The sequence below is a fragment of the Pogonomyrmex barbatus genome, unplaced genomic scaffold (assembly GCF_055798465.1).
Source record: "Pogonomyrmex barbatus isolate J1 unplaced genomic scaffold, ASM5579846v1 scaffold1, whole genome shotgun sequence".
In the NCBI taxonomy this organism is placed as follows: domain Eukaryota; kingdom Metazoa; phylum Arthropoda; class Insecta; order Hymenoptera; family Formicidae; genus Pogonomyrmex; species Pogonomyrmex barbatus.
The window spans coordinates 23,485,067-23,512,106 of record NW_028297098.1 but is presented as its reverse complement, the minus strand read 5'-3'; the positions used below and the strand labels follow the sequence as shown (position 1 = coordinate 23,512,106).

Here is a 27,040-nt window from a genome sequence, read left to right as displayed (position 1 = left end):
GTTCTCAATTTACTTGAGAGAGCAGGCTGAACGGGTCTAGCGCCGATAATGGGCCTTGAAAATTTTCCGCTTTCTGAGAAAAATCTATGAAGTCTGAAATTTTTTCTTAAATTTTTCTGGAGATCCTTTGAAAATCCATAGATTTTGGATGGAATTTTTTAAATTTCGTAAAATTTTCAAGAAACGTTTTGATAAAATTTTCAGAATTTTATAGAATTCTTCAAAAAATTTTATGACATTTCGAATAGAATCTGCTGAATTTCGAAGTATTTCTTGGAATATAGAATTGACAGAAGAAACTTTAAATGATTTTTTAAGAATCTTTTGTGAAATCTCGATTAGGACGAGTAGAGGGACATCGACATTGATTAAGGCGGAAAAAATTACATCGACATTCATTAGATCAAGTCAGGTCATGACGCAGCTAGGATTAATTAAACATTCTTTTCCTTCTCGCGCTTGTTCGTCAGGAAGTTAGCTGGCGAACTCCTTCTCGTCATTGCGACACCTACGTCTGCAATAATCCACCTTGTCCGACGGCGCGATCGCGCAGTGTCAGACTCGAGCAATCTCGCCCTCTGCCTAAGCCGAAAATAATTGTGGTCGGGAATCCCTTGGCACCTCGGCTCTCGAATACGTGAGTCGAGTGCCCGCCGAGAAATTCTCCGGGCCCATGACGAGACTATCCCGCCGTGACCTCCCCTTCTCGACCCTCCCGAAGCCACGAGAAGGGCGATCGTGCGATGTAAGAGCGCTTCTCGTCTTCTCGTTAATGCCCTCGCTTTTATCTCCGAACGATGCCGAGCGGAAGCCGATCCTTCTAATAACGGCGCGACCTGCCGCCTTCTAAATTCGGGCCGCGTCTCGTACGCGGTTGGGTTTCTCATAAAATTCTCACGATCGAGCCGCAGCCGATCGACGAGCTGGCTGGGAGCGTGCGAAGCTCGATCGGGTACTTCCGATGAAATTATATCCAAGACGATATCTCGGCGTTCCGAAGATCTCGCGTATTGGAAATGATAAAAACGACAGCTGTATAAGAAAAAGTGTCGGAAAGTTGCACGTTCTCTTTACGAATTGTAGATTTTAAAAACTGAATTTTTAACTCAATGATTTTAAGCTGAAAATTATAACGCGATAGATCAGAGAACTGCAAATACGTATGATTCTTCAGTCAATTTCAAACGAGATTTACTTCGACAAAATTTTAAAGAATCTCCGAGGAATTTTTTCTTTCAACCGATTCGTGTATGCTGTACTTGTAAAAAAAGAAAAACAATGGAGTATTTAATCATCGCGAACCGAAGCAGATTGTCAGCGCGATGCGATCGCGCAATCAACGCGATACCGGTTGAAGAGAAGCAGAGGCGGCACGTACCGCCGGCGGTGGCAAAAGTGCGAAATAAAAGCGAACGCACGAGATAAAAAAAATATCCTGCTGCATAGGCGATGATACTCGGTTTTATATCGGGAACATGAACCGCGCTCGGTGCAACCGAGGAAATTAGAGTGCATGTAGAAAATAACGACTGATTTTTACTAGTGCCGGCGCCATCATAACGCGGCACGTAACTGTTACCCGGACGATCGACACGAACAAAGTGTCATCGTCGAATATGCGCATTGTCGAGGTGGTTTGCAGGTGGTTCGATCGTTGAATTCTGCGATGCGAAAATGGTGGAGGAGGTAGAGGCGGACGATTTTTATCAGACACGGAAACTCGATGGTCGAGAGAGGCGACGATATCGAGGTGTCCGCCGGGCTTTTTTCCGCGTTGCTTCTGCGGCGGGACGAAATCGGATTAATCATCGGAATAGAGAGCCGGGCGATATCGTCAAAGTGCGTTTGGATTACGGTGGCTGCATCGAGGACCTGGTGGTATCATTCGCGATTGAAGAATTCCTAAAGCCGACTACTGGGACAACGTTGCTCATTGCTGCAAGCATCGCTTGTAATTGATGAATGACGCGTCCGTTTCTATTTTGAACGCGCGTTTCAATGCCGGACGTACCAAATTACTTTTGCGTGTAAGATTATTTCACGTGAACGGCGGTGAAAGAACGAACAAACATTTTAATTGAAAACGTTAATCTAAAATACTTGTCAGAGAATATTTTTTCCTCAGCCAAAAAAAAATACTCGACACAAAGGAATATTCCGATCTCTATATGTATGTGTGCGTACATAAAATAAAGTAAATCAGTAGTTAAAATAGTGATAATAAACATAGCGTCAAAATCTTTTTATCTATTTATCTAATAATTTTAAGAATCCAAATAATCAATGTTGTTTTTCTAATTCATGATTGCTTATTCTGATGAACGGAATCTTATCGCGATATTTTTGCGCAATATTTATCAAAATCGCCGATGGTTCAGCCGGAAACCAGCGCTTCACCAAATACCGTGTGTACACAATTTTTGCGAAGCGATGCGGAACAGTCAGATAAATGGCACCGAACCGTATTGTTTTGCTGGAGAGCGTATTGCCAGATCGCAATCGGCTGATATCTTGACGACGTTGCTGAAGTTTACAGCGATGCATCACGCGCCGGACTGCATTCCGCAGTCGCCCAGAGACTAGTAGATACCTGTATTGTAGATTTAGCCGGAGTAATTCCTGTAAACATACTGCAACATGCAATACACTGCGACTACATGGACAATGCTGACGCGTAATAGCCAATCAACGGACGGCGGCCTGTACCATTTTGACGGCTATGGTTAGTGCACGCTTCAAACTATATGAAGAGCAAATCGGTGTAGTGTTATATGGAGAAGTCGAGTTTAACGAGGATCACCGATCGGATTTCGCTAAATGCAAACAAGTCTATAAACCGTGACGTTGTCGCACTGTCGAAAAAAAAAAATTTTAATTTTATATGCCCAAACAAATTTCCTTTCCAAATCCTCTGTACAACAAAACTTTAATTTCCTAGAATGAAATTTTAATGTGATAATGTAATTTCTCTACATTGATTTTAAAAAGAATCTAATTAGCGAAAAGATATTGGAAACATAATATGATGAAAAACAGATATGATGAAAACACACACACACACACACACACACGTAAAATAATCAGTTTATATATTGCAATAAAATAAATAATGTAGGATAAATGCAACATAAACATTGCAGTAGAATTGAAGGTAGAATTGAACAAATTCATGTTCATCGATCAACATTTATGATAGTAATGTTGATGGATTTTTAACATTAAAATTTCGGTTGAAAATTACAGGGTTTTACCTTGTGTCTATTTAGAGTCCAATGATAATTTTTATTGAATATCGATTCGCAAATACTTCGGACTTTCCATTTGCGTTGATTTATCATTAAATTATAAATACGAAATTTAAGAGAGATACATTCTGTGATTTCTATGGTATTTAAATTCGTTTTTAATTGCAAACGGTTCATTGAAATCGGCGTTAAATTTGGTTCGCCTGAAGTTTGACAAGAAATTATTTATCCATCATTATTACGTGAGAAATTATTTACCGTACATTACGGGAATGATATAGGGCGAGAATTTATCTTGATTTATTGGTGAAAATAAATGTTTTAATCCGCGGCGCATAATGTGCAATGTATAATCAATACACTGGGTGTCGCGCTGATTTTCAAGCTTAATACATATTTCATGCCTCTTATACAGCGAGTTCGCGATGTGCATAATCAAGGTTCCCGCGTGGATTAAATGTCTGACTAAGTACCCGTAGAAATTATTCACTAAGTTTACTCAACTCCTCCTTAAATGTAACTCGCCGCCGGCGACCAAGTTTTTCCTGACTATAATTAAACAGGCCGCGCGCGACCATGAGAGATATGAGTTTTTAACGAAAATAATGTGGAACGCGGTAGGATTGAGTCGATCAATTTTGCATTAATCCATTTGAATAAGTAACGATCACTAACGCAACCACTCGTTGTAAAAGCACGTTTGCCATTAACATTCGCCACGCGACATTAAATTACTTACTCGTCATCAACGCGACGATGTTTCGCTTTTAAGTTTTCAATCGCATAAATCCGCTTTCCGTTTCTAAATCATATGACGAACGTGTTTGCGCTCGTTGAACCCTCGCCTCATTTTCCATCGATTTGCCCAGAGAAGCTATCGAATGATATCTATCGCTTGGCCACGATTTTATCTGGCCTTTCCGGATCATAAAATATTTCTCGAGTAGAGAGTATTATCCTCTAAGAGATTCTATCGGCCGATTTTCGTTGGGTCTCGGGGGGAGAAAGGGGGAGCGGTGAATAAATTTTGCAACGCAAGAACGCAGACGCGTCCTAAAAGGATCATAAAGTTCGAGATAAAGATCACGCTCGTCAATAAAAGAGAGATTCTTAGCCACAGCAGCCGGAGTCATTCACTAAAATTGCGTAATTCATATCGCTCCCTTATTTCTGAGCTTTGTGCGAAAGCTCTAATTATATCCACGATCAAATACAAAAACACGCAAATTCCGAAAATTCCATCTTGAAAATTGATTCTTTCTCGGTACGTGAAAGGAACATTCGCGATAAAATCCTCTGCAATGCGCAAGATTGATATCACCGATAGGTATATTATCCGAATAGGATGGAGTTCACAGAAATATTTGAACCGGTCTGTTTTTCTCGGTAAAAGCAGCAAGCAATTCCACCATCATTTTACAAGATATTTTTTGTCTAAGCAGATGTATTCGCGGCACGAGCGACCAAAAGCTACGAGCGCGCGCTTCCACTGCGCGTCACGTTTGCTTCGTGTATCATGAAAGCAAAATAGTCGTTTATCGAGGGGATGCGGAAGAAGATCTCGAGAACGATGTTCCGAAAGGATCCGACCCATCAATTGCAACGGCTTCTTTGTCGAGATTGCGCCAGTGATCGATAAAAACTCTTCTAAAGGTCAGATACACGTTTCGGGATTGCTTTTGTGGGGGGGGGGGGGGAGGGGGAAGAGAGAGAGAAATGGGCGGAATAATAGTATATATCATATCCCTCCTTATTATGTAGCATTTTTTTTATGGCGTCCATAAAGAGAAGAATACGAAATTTCGTGTTGAATAATTAACATATATTTCGCGTTAGCTTCAAAGTTTTATGTCGCGCTGAGACGATCTCGTACAAGAGCTGGTATCTGTCAAAGTTTCCTTTTTATTGGTTTTATTCGTAGCTCCAAAGGCCCGTGTATCGCGTATATCGTATCCGTTCGCGGATTAGGTGGAGCAGCCTCTCGCCAGGAGTTTCCTGCTTGTAAACTTCTCTTGCGAAACCTGCGTTTACCTACCTACGCTTCGCCCTCCGGAAAGGTGTACTTAAAGTTAGACGTTTCGCGCTACAGCACCTTACGCGCTGCCTTATATCTTATAATGTTATTACTTCGGCGGGAGTATTTTATCCCGGATTGTTATTTCCTGTCAGAAATATGTATAAGAAAATAATTTGGAAATTATATGGAAATGAACAAGGAAAAAAGTACGTAATTAGAATTTCGCAGGGGAAAAGGAAGTGAAAATTAATAAGAGAAGAAAGAGAGAGAGAGAGCAGGTAAATTTGACGGCCGTTAACAATTGGGCCGCTGAATTGCCTCGAAGCGAGGAGAAGTTACATTTCCGCTCCCCCGATGCGATTTGATAATCCGCGAGGAAAATAGGGGAGAGTGGATGAAGCGAACACGATGGTTATACGGAAATGACACGGTTGTTTGTTAAAGTCCCTTTGTAGTGTCTAAAGACTTAAAGATCTTCAACTGACTCTGATCTCCCTGACGTCTAAAATCCAAATAGCTCTCAGCGAACGAACGTTACTCTCCCTTTGTCGAGGGTGAGAAAACGATCTGTCGAAGGTCATAAGACAAACGTCTGGCCTTTAGCAAAACTCCTCGAGACGAAAAAGACTTCCGTCCTTCCGTGGCAAGTGACAATGAAATATAACTGAGCGATTTTAATTTTGCATAATTTTTCTCTGCATGATAATGACAATTGAATACGAAATAACGAATAATAATACATAACAAAAGAAATTAAACTACCAAATTTAATGAGCATAATTGATGTAATTGGAAAATCTCCGTTCTCCATTCAAATTTGCAAGATTTGTTCGCCGTTTTATTGTTATTAATTTATGCGCATCAAATTACTTAAAGAATCTTTTCAGAAACATAAGAAGAAAAGCCTGGTATCCTAGAGTCGCGTTTTTATTTTATTATCATATTTTGTTTTTTATTTTGCCACACGCTTGCCAAATTATGTCGCGCAAGCAATCTTCCTCGCAGTTTTGAATTATACATATAAGGCAATGCCCTTTGGCAATGCAGGCTGAGGATGGAATGGCACATCAGGGAATTAATAACGACAACGCCATCGCATTCGCGCGTTTATTCGTCTTCCTTGCATGCAAATCCCGCATGCGAGCCGTTCGGAGAGTGCGCGGCCGTCTACACACTTCATTATTTCGACATTGTACATTTCAATTCCACTGGCGATTATGAAAAGCCAACCACGTGGGCAAGCGCTATGTATACGAGTGAATTTTTCTCTTTGTCAATGCGGCAATTTGAAAAAATCGTCCGCTAAAACGAGTTCCCATTCCGTGACGACTCATCTCGCGTGACGAATCCGTCTCGATGTGGTCGGCGCGATATCTTTTCATTAACTCGGAGCAAAAGCGGAATGGAATCCGGGTGTTATGATACACAGGGATAATATATTTATATGATTCATTCATTAATATTTCACTTTTTGCATAACTAGTTTATACATTTTTTACATTACTGGGAGATTACAATCAAATAAAAAAATCACAATATACCAAAATACACAATGTAGATAGATATTGGAGGAAAAAGTTAAATATAAGTTTCCCATATGTATTTTCAAAAAATTTTCTCTCACTAATATTAATTTTATTTATTAACGTACCGATCCAATTCTAAAATTGTTTTAGAAAGAAGAGATCTCGTCTTTGAACAAATGTAAAAATAAAATCATCATGATTTACCGCAAAATTCGGCGACGATCTACCAAATCAATAACAATCAATTCTTCGTGCGATATCGGCCTGTCGGTCGCAGAACTTTACCGGGCGAGAAAGGCCAGGCGACACGGAAGAAAACGAGTGAATCTGGACTCGGTCCAGACGCCGAGTTCAAATGCACCCCGAACGAGTGTCCGCCCCATCGCCGATGCATCGCGTAGGAAGGTAGCCGGCCGGGAAAAATCGTGAAAACTCGGAGCGTTCAATTAGGGGCGTCGAATTGTCGGGGACTGGAAACGGACGAGGCTGGAGAACGGTGGAACAATTGAAAACGTGTTAATGGCTCGCTGCGAGATTAGTAATTAGCACTCGGTAATGCACGGTTACCTGTCTCTGACTTCCCTCTCTGGCCAGATATATTGCGGAAGGACGAAAATGACCGTTCAATGATGGCGAAATTTCTTCCCAAGAGAGAGAAAAGCACTACGCTTTAAAAGCTAAACATGAATGAGCTAGACATTGAATTTTACTATCCTGATGGCGAATTAATTTAAAGAATAAAAAAATAAATTCATAAAACTTTTATAGATAGTTTAGATTTACTAAAATTCTATGATTCTTTAAATTTTTCAACAGTGGAGATTTTTTTCTTAAATAATGTAACATTAAATTTCACAAGATATACAAGAAAAAAAATAATTTCCATTTTGCTTTTGATGCTGTTATTGTAAAAGAAAGGAAGATCATAGATTTTAAACAAATTCATTAAACTTCTGATAATTTCTTTTCTGACTTTTCCAGCGAAAGGAGAATCCCCGAATTATTTTCAATTTTCCGGAAGAACGACAATCTCGATGTAATCTTGTTCTTAGAATCCGCTGTTCTAGATGCATCACAACGCGATGCGACGATAACGGTAATCTCTATTCGTAATACGTGAGCAAAGTCGCACAGAAACGTAGATCCGAAGTGAGACATGGATATCGAGCGAGGTGAGAGACGGGACATGAAGGAAAATCTTTATGACAGAGATAAAAATGCATATATGCGCGATGAGCGAATCCACCACCGGCGTGACCATGACAATCATCTGCCCTCATCAACTCTCATAGGATCTAACTAGTTTAGCATTTTTCCTTCTTCTCCTATCCTAATTCTCGCCCATTTTGCATTTTCGTCCAACTTGCTCGAGGGGATGGTTCTTTGCCTCATGAATAAAGATGGCAGATTCCGCAAGCGAAGAAAGAAAAGGACGAGTTAGGATGAAGCAGGAAAGATCACGGCGACGGCGAAAAGGGGAGGATGGCAAAGCGGAGAACGAGAAAGATTAAGGAGAAAAAGGACTTCGTGGCTTGAACAACGGAAACTCGGCGAAATTATCGACGAGTCCTTCAAGAGTCTCGAATCCGAGGTGGGGTCGCCTTTGAATGGAATGAATACCGGCGATCCGTCGTACGCAGGACTTTTGGGGCTGGCTCGAGAGGTGTTATCCTCTCTTTTGCGGGAGGAAGTCCTCGCAGTATCGATTATCCCTCTGCCGTGTCGTGTGAGAGAACCTGACGACGACAGCGACGAGCCGAATAAGCGACCAAATATTTTCGTTTGTTCTAAGTGAATACTGTCGAGAAAATGGAGAACGGGCAAAGATGTCGAGATATCCTACGAAGAATCCCCTGGGGATTCGCTCGCCAATGGAAGGATGTGGTTTCGTAACGATACTGGGTACGCTACTGTATATCCATAAGTCCAAGAACGTGAGGAAATTTTGAACAAACCTCAACGTATTATACTGATAAAATACACGTCCTTTTGTTAAGTGTGATTAAATTTTCAAACTGCCAATACACAACCGCATATATTCACATCACAATTTTTTAAAAATCGAATAGAAAAGATATACAAAAAGTATTGACTGACATTTTATTTTATTTAGAACACTGTATTATACGTTAAATGTATATACCATAAATTATATTTTCAGAATATTATATTTGCAGAATAAATCGGAGTAAGAACAATTGTTCCCACCAACACGACCGTTCCTATCCACTTCCTTAACCCGGGACATAATTGCGCGCTACCGTTCGCTGTGCAGGAGAGAATGCTGCGCGCACGATCTTGCACTTTCACTCGTCTGTTTGCCCGTTTCCTTTCTCGCGGAAAGAGGAGAAGATGGATTTCGCGATTATGCGGAATTTATACGGCGTGAATGGGACGCCGGTACAGCCGTAACAATATCTCGGGTTCGCACGCTCGCGATAAATAAGGATGCCGGTACAGGAAGCGCTCTATAAATTGGACGGCTTTTATATAAAAGGAGATCCGAGTGCTAGTTGTTGCAACTATCGAGATAAAGACGTTTTGGGAATTCTCGTGAAAATTTTCGAAAATGTCCAAGAGCTATTTTCATCATATAATCTAAAACTTAATATATATATATATATATATATATATATATATATATATAAAGCAGATGTTATAAGCATAAAATTATTCTCATGTCGCAATGAAATGCATGCTATACCAATCTTCCTTTTAGAGAGAACTCTAAAAGCCAATTTCTCAGTTTTGACGTAGATATGCTTAGTTGCTTCAATGTAAAAGCCATCTAACTGAAAAGCGAAAACGCAAGTTGAAGCGAAAAGCCAAGCTGCCTGAACGTTGCGGGCTTCTTTTAACGCGACGTTTATGCGAAACGTGTCGGAGAATGACGTCCATTGTAGGGCGCGTGAAGAAGCGCGATGACGTTACATGTGACCCCATCTTCCTCTCTTCATCTATGCATGCGCGAGGGGCAGAGGGAAGATAAATCACCCGATTACAGGAGATTGGTATAGCATCGGAAACGAGCGTAACGAAATAGGTGCACGGTATACCGAAATGGGGAATAAAAAAATGTCTAAGCAAGATGCATCGCTGCACTTTTCATAACTGTAAAAGACGGGACTGGATAGAGCGAATATGCTATGATGAGCGATGAAAATTTTTTCCCTCGCTGATCCTGCGCTTATCTTCATATGCTAAAAGACGAAAAATGAGAGGACGCCGCGAGCAAAATTCACTTCTTATAAGTTCCACACGGAAGCTATACGATCCAACGCCCGCGTCTCGAATTATTTTTGTTCGTTTGCGAAAGGACGCGCAGTGCATCTACAGCTCCTTTTTCGCTGTTATCTTCTTTCACATCTTTCGTCCTTCTTCCTTTATTCCGAGCTTCTTTCCTCCAAACGCGCCGGGGAGAAGATGGATCTACCGATTATGGGGAACCGGTATGAACGCGGGAGCGCGCTACAATGGGGGTTGTTTGTACATCCGTGGTGACATCTCAGACCCGTGTGTGGATAAATAAGGACACATAGTCGCCTACACGAAAAATCATACAAAGAGGAGAGAGAGAGAGAGAGAGAGAGAGAGAGAGAGAGAGAGAGAGAGAGAGAGAGAGAGAGAGAGAGAGAGAGAGAGAGAGAGAGAGAGAGAGAGAGAGAGAGAGAGAGAGAGAGAGGGTGATGACGATGGTGGTAGTGTGGATGTGGGGTGTGGAACGCAAGGGCGTAGCGCGGGTGGTAGACGGCGTACAAGTTCGCGAACAGTATATATCTGTCACGAGGCGTCGCGTGATAAAGGGTGGTGTTGCCGGTGGGTCCAGGTTAATTTATGGCTGCCCGACGAAATATTGTTCCCACAGCAGAGATTAGTATAGCAGCCACTGTCGTTGACCCATCCTCGTTGCTCTTTGTTCTTTTTCTGTCTCTTTTTTTTTTTCTTGTTCTTTTTCTCTTACGCTACCGTGAACGAAGCGAAGCGCGTCCGACGAAAAGCAAAGATTACTCACCACGCCGAGTAAAAGCGCTAATTGGGCCCGACTAATTAACCAGACTGCTTCGCAACGATGGATTTCGGTGGTTTTCAGTATGAAAGATGTTGTGTTTTAATTTTTGTTACGTCACTAACAAAAATTGTCCCTCTGAGGATTCTACACGTATAGTATGTATTATAAAATCATTAAGGACAAATTACGTTTTAATTTTTACCATTTAAATTCTTGTTTTAATGCTTCAAGCTTCATATAGCGTAATATCCTGCGTAATTAGTAAAATAAAATATTATATAGTAAATTTTCTCGCAAAATTCTACGATAGTGCAACTCGTAACACGAATTACGATTAACGAATTTTCTAATTAAACGCATTATTCTCGAGCGCGTCTTCGGACACTTACGTTTGGGATAATACGTTTTCTCATTTGGCTGTCCGTGAATGGTCGCAGTGCAGACCATTTCGAAAGCATTTCGAAGCATGCATTAAATTATCAGAACGACGGACGAAAGTTTTGCGAAGTGGTCGAAAATTTGTCGTGGGCGGTGCTGAAAAATGGTCGGCACGTTCCCCGATAACACAGTGGAAATGGGAGCACTACTCCACGGCCAATTAACGTGTCGCTGGCTCAGTCAGAAGTAATTGCGGATTTAATTAAGTGACGGGAAAGTCGGATCTTCAGAAATATACGCATTATGCCGAAAAATTCACTCAATTCTCATAGCGATTGCTTATTTCTATAACGATCGTCGATTTCTATAATAATTCATTTCTATAACTATTATTCGTCATCAATAGAAAATTATATAGAATAGAGAACTAAATGCAGTAAAAAAAGCATTGATACAAAAAAACAGTAATCACGCAAGCGTAAAACTTAATATTTTTCGCGTATATGTATAAATAACATGAAAAAGAAGCTATGCATTTTTTATTATAAAAGTTATCAAATATGCAAATAATTTTGAAAAGTGAGTTGAAAATAGGAAATTTCGGAAAACGAGTTAAAAATAAAGTTTACATCCAGTACTAGATCCAGTACCAGAAACAAAATCCACGGAAATACGGTATTTATTGTAACTTATATTATTTTATGTATCTCCCAATAATATATATATATATATATATATATATATATATATATATATATATATATTGTTATACGTTGTATCAATAAAAGGCAAAATATCAAAAGAAATTAATGTTTTAAATAATATTAAAATACGCTGGAAACAATATATGAAAAATACACATATGTTGTTATATTTTTGTAAAAATAATAAAACATGGCTCAATATAATATAAAACTAATATAATATAATATAATATAAAACATATTAATGTAAAATTATAAATTTGAGAGTTTAAATTTTATATTTCATATATTTCATATACTTTAACATTTTTAAAATATAAGTAAATATATACAGTGTTTCATAGTTGATTTAAAAATAATAATTTACCAGTCATCTACTGGCGTTGATAAAATTGCGCGATTAAGCTTCTCTCAAATTACACACGACATGATTTGGATTACCACGAAAGAAACGGCGTCATTTTCATACCGAGAGAAATATGAAATATTCCATTCTATTCATCTAATAATAATATTTTATTTAGTAATCAGTTAAAATGAAAGTTGTTGAACGAAAAATAAAAAATTTTACTGCTTTATATCATAATGAAATTATAATAATTTAAAAATATTATTAGTTTGATAAAATGAGAAATAGCAATTGTAGCAAATGATTTTTATAGTACTAGACACTACAAATGCACGCTGTGTGCGCACTATTTATTTTTTTATACAGAAGCAAAACTTATATAATACTATTACTGTTAAGAAGATTTTGACAATATTGACTGCGATCATTATGATTTATCCAATAGATGACACATGCGTATGTTTTCACGTGGCGGCATATCGCATTTCAAAGCGCTTGTATTACAAGGTATTTTCATACCTTTTTTGGATATGCAAAAAAATGTGAACATCTAAGCAAAAAATGTGCGCGGCGTTTTTTCATAATACGCACGTGCAGATTTTTTAAAAGGCCATAACTTCTCAAAAAATAGACATAGAGACATGGGACAAAAACGCATCTTCTTCATTTCGCGTTCTGCAAATGTTTATGTTAAATAAATATATTCTTATCATGAATGAAATCAATATATACGCATATCATGTGTATATATGGGATGTCCGAATACACTAGAATAAAATATAAAATCTCGTAAACTATTGATTTTTTGATATTTGTATCTTAATATTTTTTTTTTATTCAAAATAAATAGAGAGATCATACTGCGTAACAAAAAATATATAATTCCATTTAAAAATGACGACTATAAAAAATTTTGAGTGGTGTCGTCTGCAAATAAATCAATATCGCAATTATGTAGCCTCCTCGAAACTCTACAACTTTTATATGAAATATTTTTCTTTAAAATTCACGTTTTTTACATTCACCTTTTTTAGAAATGAAATATTCATAATAAATATTCATAAAATAGAATATATATGTAATTAAATTTTATATAAATCATTACAAAAGCTTCTAAGTTTAATTCTAATATATAAAAGCTCTTTGTTATAAATGTTTTCCTTCAAACACATTAAATCTGATAAATTTGATGCCGCGAAACCTCTTAATTATGTCATTTGTTACCTGTCTCGACTGTTCCAATCGCCTATTACGAGGAAGAAACAAACGAGCAGAATGTAGTAACTCGTCATGGCGTAAAACCGCAATATCGAGAATGTGGATCCGCAAACAATCAAGAAAGAGAGTGCAGGGTAAAGAGAGATAGTTTACGAGGAGGGGAATGGAAAGACGCAAACATCGAGAGTAGCTGTTTACGGTAGCGGACGGTGATGTTTGGCATTGGTGAGCCGGGGAAAGGATACTACGGCTACAGATAACGCAGGACTAGCGGACGATACCCCGGGGAACGTTATCCAGCAGCGTACCCAATGGTATACATCTGTAGATAGAACGGTGACCCGACTAGCAACCCCATCCTGACGACGCGTGGCAATTCCGCCAACTGTCGCTCTTCTTAGCTACAGCGAGATATTGCCGAATGTGATCCTCGTCTCGAATTAGAGAGAGGGGGAGGGAGAGAGGGAGAGGAGGAAAGAGGGAGGGGGAGAGAGGGGAGAGAGGGGAGGGAGGGATGGAGAGGGGGGAGAGAGGGGAGGGAGGGATGGAGAGGGGGAGAGAGGGAGAGAGGGGGGAGAGGGAGAGGGAGAGGGAGAGGGAGAGGGAGAGGGAGAGGGAGAGATTGATTAGACTTTATTATTTAGCTTTCTCAGCTATTTTGCAAATACATGATACACACTTAAATTATACTTAATATATGCTCTTTTAACATTCGCTTAAACATTTCTAGTTTATCACATCTTTTCATTGTGGCTGGCAACGCGTTGTACATTTTTATTCCTTCGTAGAACATACTTTTTTGTGCACTCCTTGTTCTACGAAATCTTATTATAATATCTCCGGTTTGTCGCGTTTGTCTATCATTTTTACTCCCCACTAGCTCTAATTGATCTTTTAATTGTTCCGGTAGCATGTTATTCACAACCTTAAAGATAAACGTACACACATTATAATATAGCCTCTGTCTTATGGACATAAACTGCAGCGTTTGCAGCATATGTTCCACCTTGGTATATTTATTACACTGCAGTATGACTCTCATAGCTCGGTTTTGCGCTTTTTGCAATTTGCTTAACTGCGTTTCACCCATGTCAATCAACAACGTCGCACAATACTCAAAATGAAGAGCTATAATTGTCTTGTATACCGTGCATCTGGTGTAAGCCGATATAGAACTACCTATTCTATTGAGAAAACTCGTTTTTTTCCCTATTTTCTTTAGCATATAATCACAGTGGTCGTTGAATCGAAGTCTATCGTCAATAATTATACCTAGATACTTCATCGTTTCCACACGCTCTATCTCAGTTCCATCCAAGCATTTCAACGTAATATTACCTCTTAGCTCTTTTCTTATACTTCTAACTATCATGTATTTCGTTTTCCCTGCATTCATTTTTAATTTATTTATATTCATCCACTTTTCTACTATAACAAACACCGTATTCATTTTTCTTTCTAATTCTGCGCTACTTTCTCCCTCCACATATATTAAAGTATCATCCGCAAACATTTTTATCTTACATTCTTCTGGACAGACTTTGATTATATCGTTTATATAAAGTATAAATAACAAAGGTCCCAATACAGATCCCTGTGGAACTCCATATTCCGTTGCCATTAATTTTGACCATTTATTATTAAATCGCACCTGCTGTGTTCTATTCTTTAGATATGAGTTTAACCATTCAAGGACTTTTCCTCTGATTCTATATTGATATAATTTCCCTAATAATCTTTCCCTATCTATCGTTTCAAACGCTCGCTTCAGATCCATGAAAATTACCCCTACCATTCTCCTTTCACTGACTATCAGTTTCCATTCGTCAACAATAGTCTGAATCGCTGTTTCACATGAATAGTGTTTTCTAAAGCCCGATTGATGTTCAGTTATAATACTATTATTTTCCAAATACTTTTCAATTTGCTCTTTTACTACCAATTCTAACACTTTCTCAAATATAGGTAACACATTAATAGGCCTAAAATCACTCGCCTTCTTGGCTTTATCTACTTTTGGAATCGGTATTATTGTGGACGTTTTCCAACTTTCTGGACAGCAACCATCTCTCAGGGAATTATTTATTATATCAACAAATTCCTCTTTTATTACGCAAAACGTTGCTTTTAATATATTACTAGTTATTCCCTCTTCCGTGCCTTTCTTATTTGGCAGTCCTTTAATAATTTTCTCTAAATGCTCTACCGTGATTCCCTCAAAATTTTCCATAGTTACCATATTTTCTATAGCATAGATAATTTTTTTACCTGCGCCTGTAGACTGATCCTCTATTATAGATTTTATTATACTATTAATACTCTGTATATAATATAAGTTAAATTTATCCGCTATATTGCACCCTATTGTACTATAATCTATGTTATCTAATATTTCAAAATCTATATCTTTTATTTCTTTAGCACATACTGGCTCGCCTCTAATAATTTCTTTTAAAGTTTTCCACATAGTCGAAGGATTATCCTTATTAAAATCTATCATATTTTCATAATATTCTTTCTTTTTCGACCTGATTAGTTTTACTACTGCATTCCTATTAACTTTAAATTGCAACCAGCTTTGTTCTGTATCGGCGTACACTGCTTGCCTAAATGCCTCATCCCTTTTATCCGCAGCCTCTCTTATTACATCTGAGAACCATTTTTTCCCTTCCCATACTTTCGGAATTCTAATTTTCTTCTTCGGTGCCATTACATCTAACGCATTTACTATACTATTAACAAATTTTTCTGCTCTCTCACTCACACCCATACATACACACTGCCATCCCTGGCTTTCCTGTAATTTATTTTTTACTAGCATAACAAATTCACCTTCATCAAACTCTTTGTAATTCCTAGCGCTAAACTCTCTAAATTTACTTTCAATTTTATTCACACTCATCTCAACTTCCAGCCACGCGTAGTCCGTAATTTTGGGTTCATGAATTACTTGCACTTTTTTATTACTATTAACAAAGATTAGATCTATAATTGTTTGACTATCTTTCGTGATTCTCGTCGGTTCGTTAACATACTGTTTCATACCCAAGCTTAACATTGCCTTTTGCAATTTCTTCGCATAAAAGTCCATCATAAGTCCATCATAAGATCTATATTAAAATCTCCTATTACCATGCATTCACCTTTTATTACTAATTCCTCTACTATATCCTCGAAAAATCTCATGAAATCCCCGTGCGATGCGCTTGGTGAGTGATATATTACCATTATCACTCCTTTATATAATTTATCTTTCACTTCTACCGCGACACACCAACAATTCGATTCTAATTTTTGTACTAACACCGTTTCGTAAATAATATCATTTCTTACATATAGAACAACGCCTCCTGTATTTCTATTCTCAGCATTACATCTAGTCATATTATAACCAGAAACGTTCACTTCACTGTCTTCAATATCCTCGGTCAATCTGGTTTCCGATAATGCTAAGAACGCAGGATTTATTTTCTTCATAATCTGATGTTGAATCTCATCCTTATGCGCTATCAAACTCTGCGCATTTGTATACAGTATAATTTCTTCTTTCTTCTGTAGTTGCTACTTCTCCTCCCAGCCTGCTCTTCTCTTCTCTTCCTGTAACGCCCTCTTAAAAGTCGGACATTCTCGGCTGATAGCTTCATGATCATCATTTATCTTCAAATTGTATGTTCGATTTTTGAACATACAGTTCACACATTTCTTCTCTGTCGCTGTACAGACACGCGAGCTATGATTCCCCGCGCATTTGCAGCATGTTTCTTCTCTCTTACAATTTTCGGCAATATGAAAATATCCCCAGCACTTAAAACACCTTTTGACACTGATGTGATTAAATGCAGGACACTTCTTCCATCCTACATTTAGTTTTGTTTTCTGCAATATCATCTCGTGTGTCTCTTCATCTATTTCCATTATTATTGATCCTTCTTCATTTCCTCTTCTTTGATCGTTATTCTTTACTTTGACCATTCTCTTCACAATTCGCATATTTACTGTATCTATTTTATTTTGCTTCTTTATCGTATTTATAAGCTCATTATCATTTAAGTTCATCTCTTCTAAATTTATATTAATAATTTTTATTTTTGGTTTCGATTTAGACTCCGTCACTTTGTAATTCTCTCCCAGTTTAGCTTGAACTGTCTCTTTCAACTTTTTTACCTCCTCTCCAGTTTCACATCCCATGATTATTACTCCTTTGCTTCCTTTTTTTAATTTTGTTACTCCCATTGCCATATTCTTTATATCTACCTTCTCTTTTATCACTTTTTTCGTGTCTTCACTTTCCTGTTGCAATTTCGGTTTAACAATTATAAGACTCTCTTTCTTCTTTTCTTTAACCGCTTCACTGTAGCTTCTTTGCGTTCCTCCTTTCGATCCATACTCTATTCCCTGTATCATTTTCTTCAAGTTTTCCATCTCTTGTTTAACACTTCCTAATTCTTCTTGAACTACTTCTTTAATCATTATTTTAATTTCATTTTTACGCATCGCTTCATCTTTTATTTCTTTCACAGTTCTTATAATCCAGTCTATTTTTATATCAATGCTTGACCCTTTATTTCCACTGCTCGATGTTGTGAACTCCTGTAGATCCTGTAGATCCTGTAGATGATGTTCTATCTCTCCCTGCCGGTGCCGGAGCTTTCTCACTATCAGTTAAAAATTCCTCAAATGGGCCTTTACACGGCACGTACTCTTGATTTCTGTCGATAATTTTATGCTTATTTACACATCCTGGATGGTAAAAAAGCTTTGGGCAATTTTTACATTTAACGACTCTGCTCTTAATTGCCTTCCTACATGCCGAGCATCGATACTCTGCATATTCGTCGTCCATGCTGATAATTACCGGCCAAAACCGCTAGTATCAGCATAAGCGATCAGTCACCTGTGACCCACTTTCACACGTCAGCACTATTGTGTCCACGTATAATGTCTACTGTCTTGTGAGACTTCAATGTCTCAAATAATAAATTCACTGCTCACATCCACAGATCGCCGTATCCCGGCTAGATAACTTTCATATCCATCCTCGATCTACGGCGACATAACTCGAAATACTTATTTTACGTCTTTTCCCACTATTTACGCACGAAAATTCACTATTTTGACGGAGCGATGTGACACACGTCTTCTCATCGAGAGAGAGAGAGAGAGAGAGAGAGAGAGAGAGAGAGAGAGAGAGAGAGAGAGAGTTTGTCAATCAATCTGTAAAATAATGCCTGGAATGATGAATACTTGGCGCCAGATTTTTTTATACAAATGTATCGAGAAATTAATTCTAAGCGTAAATATATGTCACGCTCATAAAACTTTTTAGAAAAATACAATTAAAGATAATTTTTTTAAATTTCTACGGATAATCTTGAAATAAAAGTAGTGCTATTTGGAGTAAAAGCGTTGCCAAAGAAAATAATACATTGCAAAACTATATTATACATACAAAAAAAATAATAAAAACATCTATGTGTTTAATATGTTACTTAAAGCTTATGGCAATCAGAGTTTTAAAGAAGCTAATTTATTTTTCTGGGCAAAGTTATACAAGATTGCGTTTCGCATTTTGTGCGATGTAAAATAACAAGAAAAGCTTTTCTATTGTGGATTACCGCTAAGTATCCGCATTTCCGAATCTATCGATAAATCCTGCTTCGACGATTCGAGAGGCGATTCATCCACTTTGAAGTCGAAAGGAACTTTCGAGAGTACAGTCGGCAAACGATCCATCAGCTTTCGGATAATTCATGTCTTTTGTATAGTTGTACTCAATAATTAAACGCTCAAATCAATCTTATCCGTCATTAGAATTCTTAAATGTTCTTGTCACTATCTTATCCGTCACTAGAATTCTGAAATATCATAATAATATATTATGATAACTCAGCATTTGTATAAAAAAATTATGAGATAGCTTAATCAACTTTTAATATAAATTATATATTATACTTTTATTATAAATTATATTTTTCATAGAATATAAAAATGAAAATAAGTAAATAATAAGTAAGTAAGATGAAAATAAGACTCACTTTATTGAAATTAATGAAATTTCATTAACTATATATTCAATTATATATTGTAATACAATAAAATTAATAAAAAAAGACATTTTCGTGGAAAATAATTTGTTATTATTTGCTTCTGCCAAAAAATTCTCCTTAATCTCTCGAAATGCAACTTTAATTATGATTTGACGAGATGTACAGTGTATCCGTGTGTGTGTGTGTGTGTGTGTGTGTGTGTGTGTGTGTGTGTGTGTGTGTGTGTGTGTGTACGCGCGCGCGCGCGTGTGTGTGTGTGTGTGTATGTATGTATGTATATATATATATATATATATATATTATTTCCCGCAATTTAATGTGTATATATATATATATATATATATACACATTAAATCGCGGGCAACTCGTTATTAAATTATATATTATTTTGCTTTTCGAAGTTTCAGACGCACATCTAGCTGGACTTAACGTGAATATTGACATTTCGAAGAACCTAGAGGGATGTTAGTATGAAAAGCCATTCGCGGCAAAAGCAAGTTACTCCCGAATTGCTTTTGACTAGCCTTCTGCCATCGGCAATGCTTAACAACTTTCGAGATTGATCCAAACGTGCTATGTAAATGGACGTTCCGTGTCGAATTAACGCCGTCCGAATGGATCAATATCTAATTTACGAAGGAGGCGAAAAGGAAGGATAGGAATAAACGGAAACCGTGTTTATCATCGAAATGCGGGTAACGGCATGTTTAGGGAAGCTGATTGCATGTTCGTCAAAACGTCAGAACAACTGACAATTTGTACAGAACGTAATAAAATCCAATATGCTCTCTATATGATTTAGAAATAAACTAGTTGAAGCAATGTATTTTTACAACTTTAATACTCATTAGATAATCTAATTAATTAATTTCTCTAGAGTTTCATGTCAATTTAGTCAGCGTACCGTATTTTCGTTGCATAATTTTCGTTTCTGCATTGATATGTAACACCAATATGTTTAAAAGTCATGAGTATAAAATTTCGATCGCATAAATATGAGTCATGTTCGTGCTTCGTAGGACTGCAGCAATGAATTCAAAATGCGAAGTGCCCTTTTACGTCGGCTTGCTGGAGAATCGTAATTGGCAAACGCAATTCTAACGCTCGGTGATACACGCTCGGTGGCTACTTTGGGAGCGATCCTCGCAGTAAAGTGAAAAATTACGACTGCCACTCGCGAGGCCAACGCGCAATTTTGTTGGGGTTGCATAAAGGTGAGATTTGCTTTCGTATGGTCAATAAAAACTCTTGCATTCGCCCGCTGTGAGGAATGCGAGTGGCTAGACTCGATAACGCGTATCCATAATGCAGAAAGCAGAGTAAAGTCTCTCTTCCCTTCCGTATATTCAATTAAATTGAATCGTCGGACCAGAAAAATAACAATCTTTATTCAACTGTACGTATCAACTGTACGTATCTATCAAAATGATTTATAATGAAAAATTGTACCTGACACGTATCCGGAATAGATAAGATATAGAAATTCGTACCTGGAAAAATTTAATATCGAGATAAACGTGTGAAAAATGTCTGCTACGAATTCACGATCAGCTTATTTATACAAAAGCGGACCAAGAATCCCGCTCCGAGATCCGAATCGTCATTTCCCGCGCGGGAGAATTTTCGATATCCCACGTGAAGCCCGAGAAATATAGCAGCGATATTCTCGGAGCGGGATGTAAAGTTTCTCTCGGAAGGGAGAAAGGTCGGGCAGGGAGGGGTGAGGGGTCAGGGAGTGAGGGCGCGAGGTTGAGAAAAATTCATAATCTCGCAACTCCGTGGAGTGAGATATAAGCGGGAGAGGGTACAAGCAAAGTGTGAATATATACAGGGATCTAAAGTTAACTACGAAGAAAATCGTCGCGGTATAAAGCGAAAGCGGCCAGCGGCGTGAGAGAGATGAAATTCGAAATCTAATATTTGCCCGGCGAAATTAAATCCGCGACGAACTCTTTCATCACGTCGACCTAGAATTTGTGCCTACGTCATTGTCTCTTTCAAATTTTAATTTAAAGACCTAAAATATCTATATTTTTAACAATACAACAACAATGAATATAATTTTTTCATTTTTAAACGCTTTTGTGCTTGTGCTCTTTCGAGATTGTATTATTATTGTTCTCTCAAAGTCCAGTATTTTAAAATTGTTTAGTTCATTATTTAAAGTTTGCCGAGAGGATAACGGATAATGGAGAGAAAAATAAGTCTAATAAAAACAAAATCTGCGAAACTCTCGTTTAAGGTATCGTTTACGTAAGAAAGTCCTTTTTTCAAGGCAAGAACTCGCTTCTGAAAGGCATAAATCTTACGAGCTCGCGTGACTTGCATTGCCTCGTCGATCGATCTGTCGCCTTTAATCGGGATTTATCGGCCGTGAGTTCTTCGGGGCCATTGTCGATCGGGCTTGACGCACCGGGCGGTAAATCGTGCGGAAGTTACCGCGGTGCGGCCATCGGGTACACATACTCGGCCAAGTTCTCTCGTGCCCGTTCTCTCGATGGTCGTCACCACGGTCGATCGGTTCTCGATGCGGTTCGGTCCTCGGCCGGTCTGATATCCGCCGCGTCCTTGCATCTCGTTAATTCTTGACGACTACATCGATGCGGTCGTAAAGTCGACCGAGAGGGGCTTCGTAAATTCGCGTTCCTCGCTTAATCATGACACCCGCTAACCGATGCACTAACCGACGTAATCCGTCCGATTCCTTGTCCGATTCCTTGTCCGATTCCTTGATCAATTTCCGCGTAATCGTAGATGGATAGAACAGGACAATTTCAATCTCTTTTCGATCCTCATCGATAATAATTAAATTAACATAAGCACATTTAATAAATTTCATATTTGCACGGCGAATTGGATATTTGGTTAAAATATGTGACACCGTTATTTTCGAAATGTGAAATGTTGATGTCTGTCCAAACATCTGCAAACACACAATTTGGCCCATATTGATTAATTGGTGATCATTGTTATGAGAAATCAGGATTAATAAAATAGTGATTAGCAAATGATGAGAAGAAAAACAGGGCGGAAAACTTGTGTCTTCCCTATCTGTAGTGAACAGAGAACAAAGAGACAGGTATTTACGGAGAAACGCGTAGGAATAAAAACTCGGCTGAGAACTCTTTTACAGTCCGAGCTGGCGTTACTCGTTTTTACGGTTTTCAAATTTCAGAGCGCAAGCGGCTACAGTTTTATTCTGCCATAACTGCGGACCGACTCGACACGGTCACTCGATCGAATATCGGGTGTTATTGCTTCGTCGCGTTCTCCGTATCAAAGGCAATGCGAAAAGGAAGTATCGGACATAGCGACAATAATGGTTGAACTGGAAACGGCGCGATAACGATTTTTGATGTTGTCATGTTGTGCCAGGATATTTGAGTTACAAAATTCTAAGATTTCTTTCCATAATATTTTCTAAACAACTTGAATTTCCTAAATTATTATTTTACACAATCTTCCGTTTAATAATTGTAATCTAATAACTATTTTTCTTAATATTCTTACGCAATAATGCGATATCTATTCTACATCAAGTGGCCAATCTCAAACGCAGTAAAGGGCATAATTATTTTCCCACCAGTTATCGCTGTTGGTTGTAAGCTTACGGCATTACCGTCCGTGTAAGCGTTTTATGCTTAGTTAAAACATATGAGCTTAATAAATTTCGAGCCCGCGCAACTTTCCTCCAAGTTACAAGAGTCGCGTCATCACGCTAACAAAGGACGTAACGTGATCAGCGCGATCTAATTAATCCGTTGTTGTCAGTCGCGCGTGCTTTCAACAGAATTCGATCGCGATAATGTCTTCTAATTAGCCTTTTCAACGGAAGTTTGAGAGGTGTTGTCGCGATGTAAATTTTTTCTCGGAAGCTCTCCGAACATTATAAAAATTTATCACAATCTCTTGGTATATAAGCGATAAAATTTCTTTCTTTTTATTACCGCTGTCGTAATAATGCTGCTATTATTATATGCTTGTTATTATTATTATGATGCAAGAGGATTAAGAGTTCATCTTTTCAAAGGCACGGTAATACAAACAAAGCTTCGAGGCATTGATAAGCTGCAAGCTCTCTGGAAATTTGTGGAATAATTTTTGTGAGAATGCATCTCCGATGGCGGCTTTCATCGATTAAAACAAGTCACGCTGTAAATGGTAACAATACGGGTGTCGGGTGAAGAGTAACGTGATTAGCGATGATCCAAAGCAATTAATTCGTCATTGTGTCACCTATTCGGCTCTTTGAACAGGATCCGATCAGGCGTGCGTCCTAATTCATCGTCGGAGTTTCATCATCATCGTCGTCGTCGTCATTGACGTCTGAGTTGGCCAAGTTTGCGAAACCCGGCGGTCCGGAAAGCGCATCGTATATGCGAGCACGCAACGTTATTACGCCAAACGCACCGCGATGATCCCAACCGGAATATACAGCGCGGATCCCCTTTGGGCTCGAACGAAGAGCTTGTCGATCACGTATTCGCAACCTCTGAACTTCGGTTCATATCCGGCATATTGTAGCCGGAGCTTGACGTCGCAACGCGCGTACGATGGCAGTTTCCGTCACCGTGATAGCGATACCGGGAGATCTTATCGGCGACGTCATAATAATCTACGCGACGAACAAATCTCGCGTGGAAACTGGGGTACGCAACTATGTCTTCAGCTTGACTTAATCTTCTGCTTCATAACACGAGCAATTCTCTATGTATGTACAATGATCCTGTTCGCTGTAATTTTGCAAATTTTCTAATGCAGAATTAAATGTGAAATTATGATTTTCAGACTGCGATACAAATTTGCAATACTCGATTTCAAAATATTCTTAATTTAAATATATAAATAAATGAACATTCATAAAAAAAAACTTCTCTTCTTTAGGAATTGCTGCAATCAAGAAAAAAAATGTACAAAGATAGTACACGAATGTTTAGGACTATCAAGAACGAGATCTTTGCGTTTAAGGCAGAACGTTAGACATAGATCATAGACATTGAGACGTGTTGCTTTTTCATTCGGGCAGGTTATGGAAGCGCTAAACTCATTAGAAAGTTCCTTCATTACCACACCGACCGACGTGTAACGCGGAAGCTCTTAATCCGGAGCGGCAAGTAAAAACGGCAGAGCCCTTGCGCGAGTTGCACATGATATCGCTGATGTTATTACGTTCGATATTACCGCGAAATTGCGCCTGTACTGTAAACTTATTAATCTCGCGGTGTATACGAACAACGAAGGCAGTTTCGCAGTCGGCGAAAGCACTGACATGATCAATGCGATCTAATTAAACCACTGTCACGCGGCTTGATTACATCTAGGTTTAATTAGATCTAGCAGTTACGTTACTCTGTGTTGCGCCAAGAGATTCCATCGATTATGTCGCGGGCGGTTTATATGCCCTCGTATTTCGTCATGCGTTTCTTCGCCGGGCGCGTAATAAATCAACGTTTTAACAAACCTCCGACCTGATTAATTTATGTCTGGCATTTAATGAACATGCCCGGTATAATTATACGCAAACATTTGGAAATTGGTACACCGATCCGAGTGATGTTCGATGGATCCGGATCAAATTCCCCTAGATTATTATTTATGCACAAGTGCAAATATTAATATTCGCGAGTTTGAGGGTATGCCTCTTCCATATGTGTTAACATTAAAGCGAGAAAAAATTTACGAATCGTGTATCGAATTGAAATTATCTGATTATAATATCTTTTACATTTCTATTACGCTTGTTACTATGTACATGCAACATGTTAATTATCTCGCTGGTAATTTGCGTGAACGTTGATCGGACATGTTTTCTCGCGAAAGGATACAATTACTCGCGGCACAGGACGTATGAAGATAATTCCATAGAGTCGACTTAGGAACTAACGAGAGGCGGCAAGGCGTCAATTATAGGCAACTATTTTTGACCGAGATACAGAGAAGCGAGTGTTGTATCAGCCCGAATTAAATTATACCGTGTCGCAACGACATGCGTTACATTCTCTCCCTCACTCACCATTTATCTCTCTCTCTCTCTTTCTCTCTCTCTCTCTCTCCCTCCCCGAAGCAGGATTCGTTACAGGCGCCCCTTAATTGCCTCATCAGGCGAGTTTGCAAAGTAGGAATACCGTGACGCATACCTATACCGCGTATTAACTATACGCCTAATTCCTCTGCACGCACACGAGATACACATATTACGTATATACGTATATAAAATATATAGCTTACGGCAAAGTCGCGACGACGGCCAAACATCATCTGCCGCGAACTTCGTTTCGCATATCCGACGATGTCGCATACGCAAAATGCATGCAACTCCCGTATCATCTAATTTCTAACATCGTTTTGGCCCGCGGGATACTATACCGATTATATTATATCCGTCGGTGCGTTTGTATTCCCTCGACAATACAGTCGCGGTACAACCCGCGTAAATCATCTGCCTCTAATTTTCGAAAGGGATTAATATCGCGATGCCACGCGCGCTTGGGGTTAACAGTGCGATGTTCGCGTGCTACCCCATTAACCTTTAGAGTAACGATCTTGTTTAATCAGCATGGTAGTTTCCAGACTTCCATAAATCTTTTACGTTGTCAGAAGAAAGGAAACGAATGTTTTATTATTAAAAAATTTAATCTTTAATGATTATTACAAATTTATAACGACTTTTATATAGAAACAAATTTGATTTTGTTCATCATGTCTTAAAAAGCAATAAATTATTTAATCATCATCATTAAAGCTATTTAATAGTGCAAAGCAATCATACAGAAATGATCATAACGTTTCTTAATAAGAAATCTATACGTTTTAACTTAGCATTACTCTATATGCTCTCTGTAGGATACGAAGAAGAGAAGCTTACAAAATGATACATTATCAGTCTTCATAAAATGCATATACTTGGCGCGATAGATTGCTAGTCTAATGTCTCTTGATTATTTAACTTGCTATTTAACAGTACATGATATATAAATATTCTTCTATACTCATATCGATGCACTGTGATCATGCCGCATACGTTTATAATATCTGCATAGTATATCACAGCTTCATATTCTTTAAATATATTTAGAACATTTACATAATATATACATAGTATATTACATAGTATTTTTCGTAATAAATAATAAGTTTTGTTTTTTACAGTCGCATTTTGAAAAAAATCGATTCAGCAATTTCTTGCTGTAACAGAATATTCAATTGGAAATAACAAATCTTGTAACAGAATGTTAATTATTCAGTTGTCAAGACGAAAGCTTTTTTTTTTGTACACGATTTATTGCTATTTATTGCTATTGTCGTGCTGTAGAACAACATATAATCGATTTTCGCCACTCCAACTTTACGACGAATGCTGTTTGGCTCACGGCTGTTATAAATAATTCATAACGCGGCGCATTTGTTGTTCGGTTATACGTTACATTAGTCGATCCTTCGTAATTGCTCGCGGCGAACTATCCTCATTCTAGCGTCCTCGATCGAAGTTCTAATTAATCCGGCAGCCAAGTTCGAAACACGATCGGCGATCGCGTCCGCCCTTTAAT

General features: G+C 38.3%; 1 protein-coding gene and 1 pseudogene across 3 annotated transcripts in view; one reads left to right on the top strand and one right to left on the bottom strand.

Moving 5' to 3' along the window:
* Positions 1-27,040, top strand: part of LOC105434317 (uncharacterized) — a 188,833-nt gene that overhangs the window by 66,987 nt on the left and 94,806 nt on the right. The gene's annotated exons all lie outside the window — the stretch shown is intronic.
* LOC148938282 (uncharacterized) lies at positions 17,008-18,585 on the bottom strand (annotated as a pseudogene).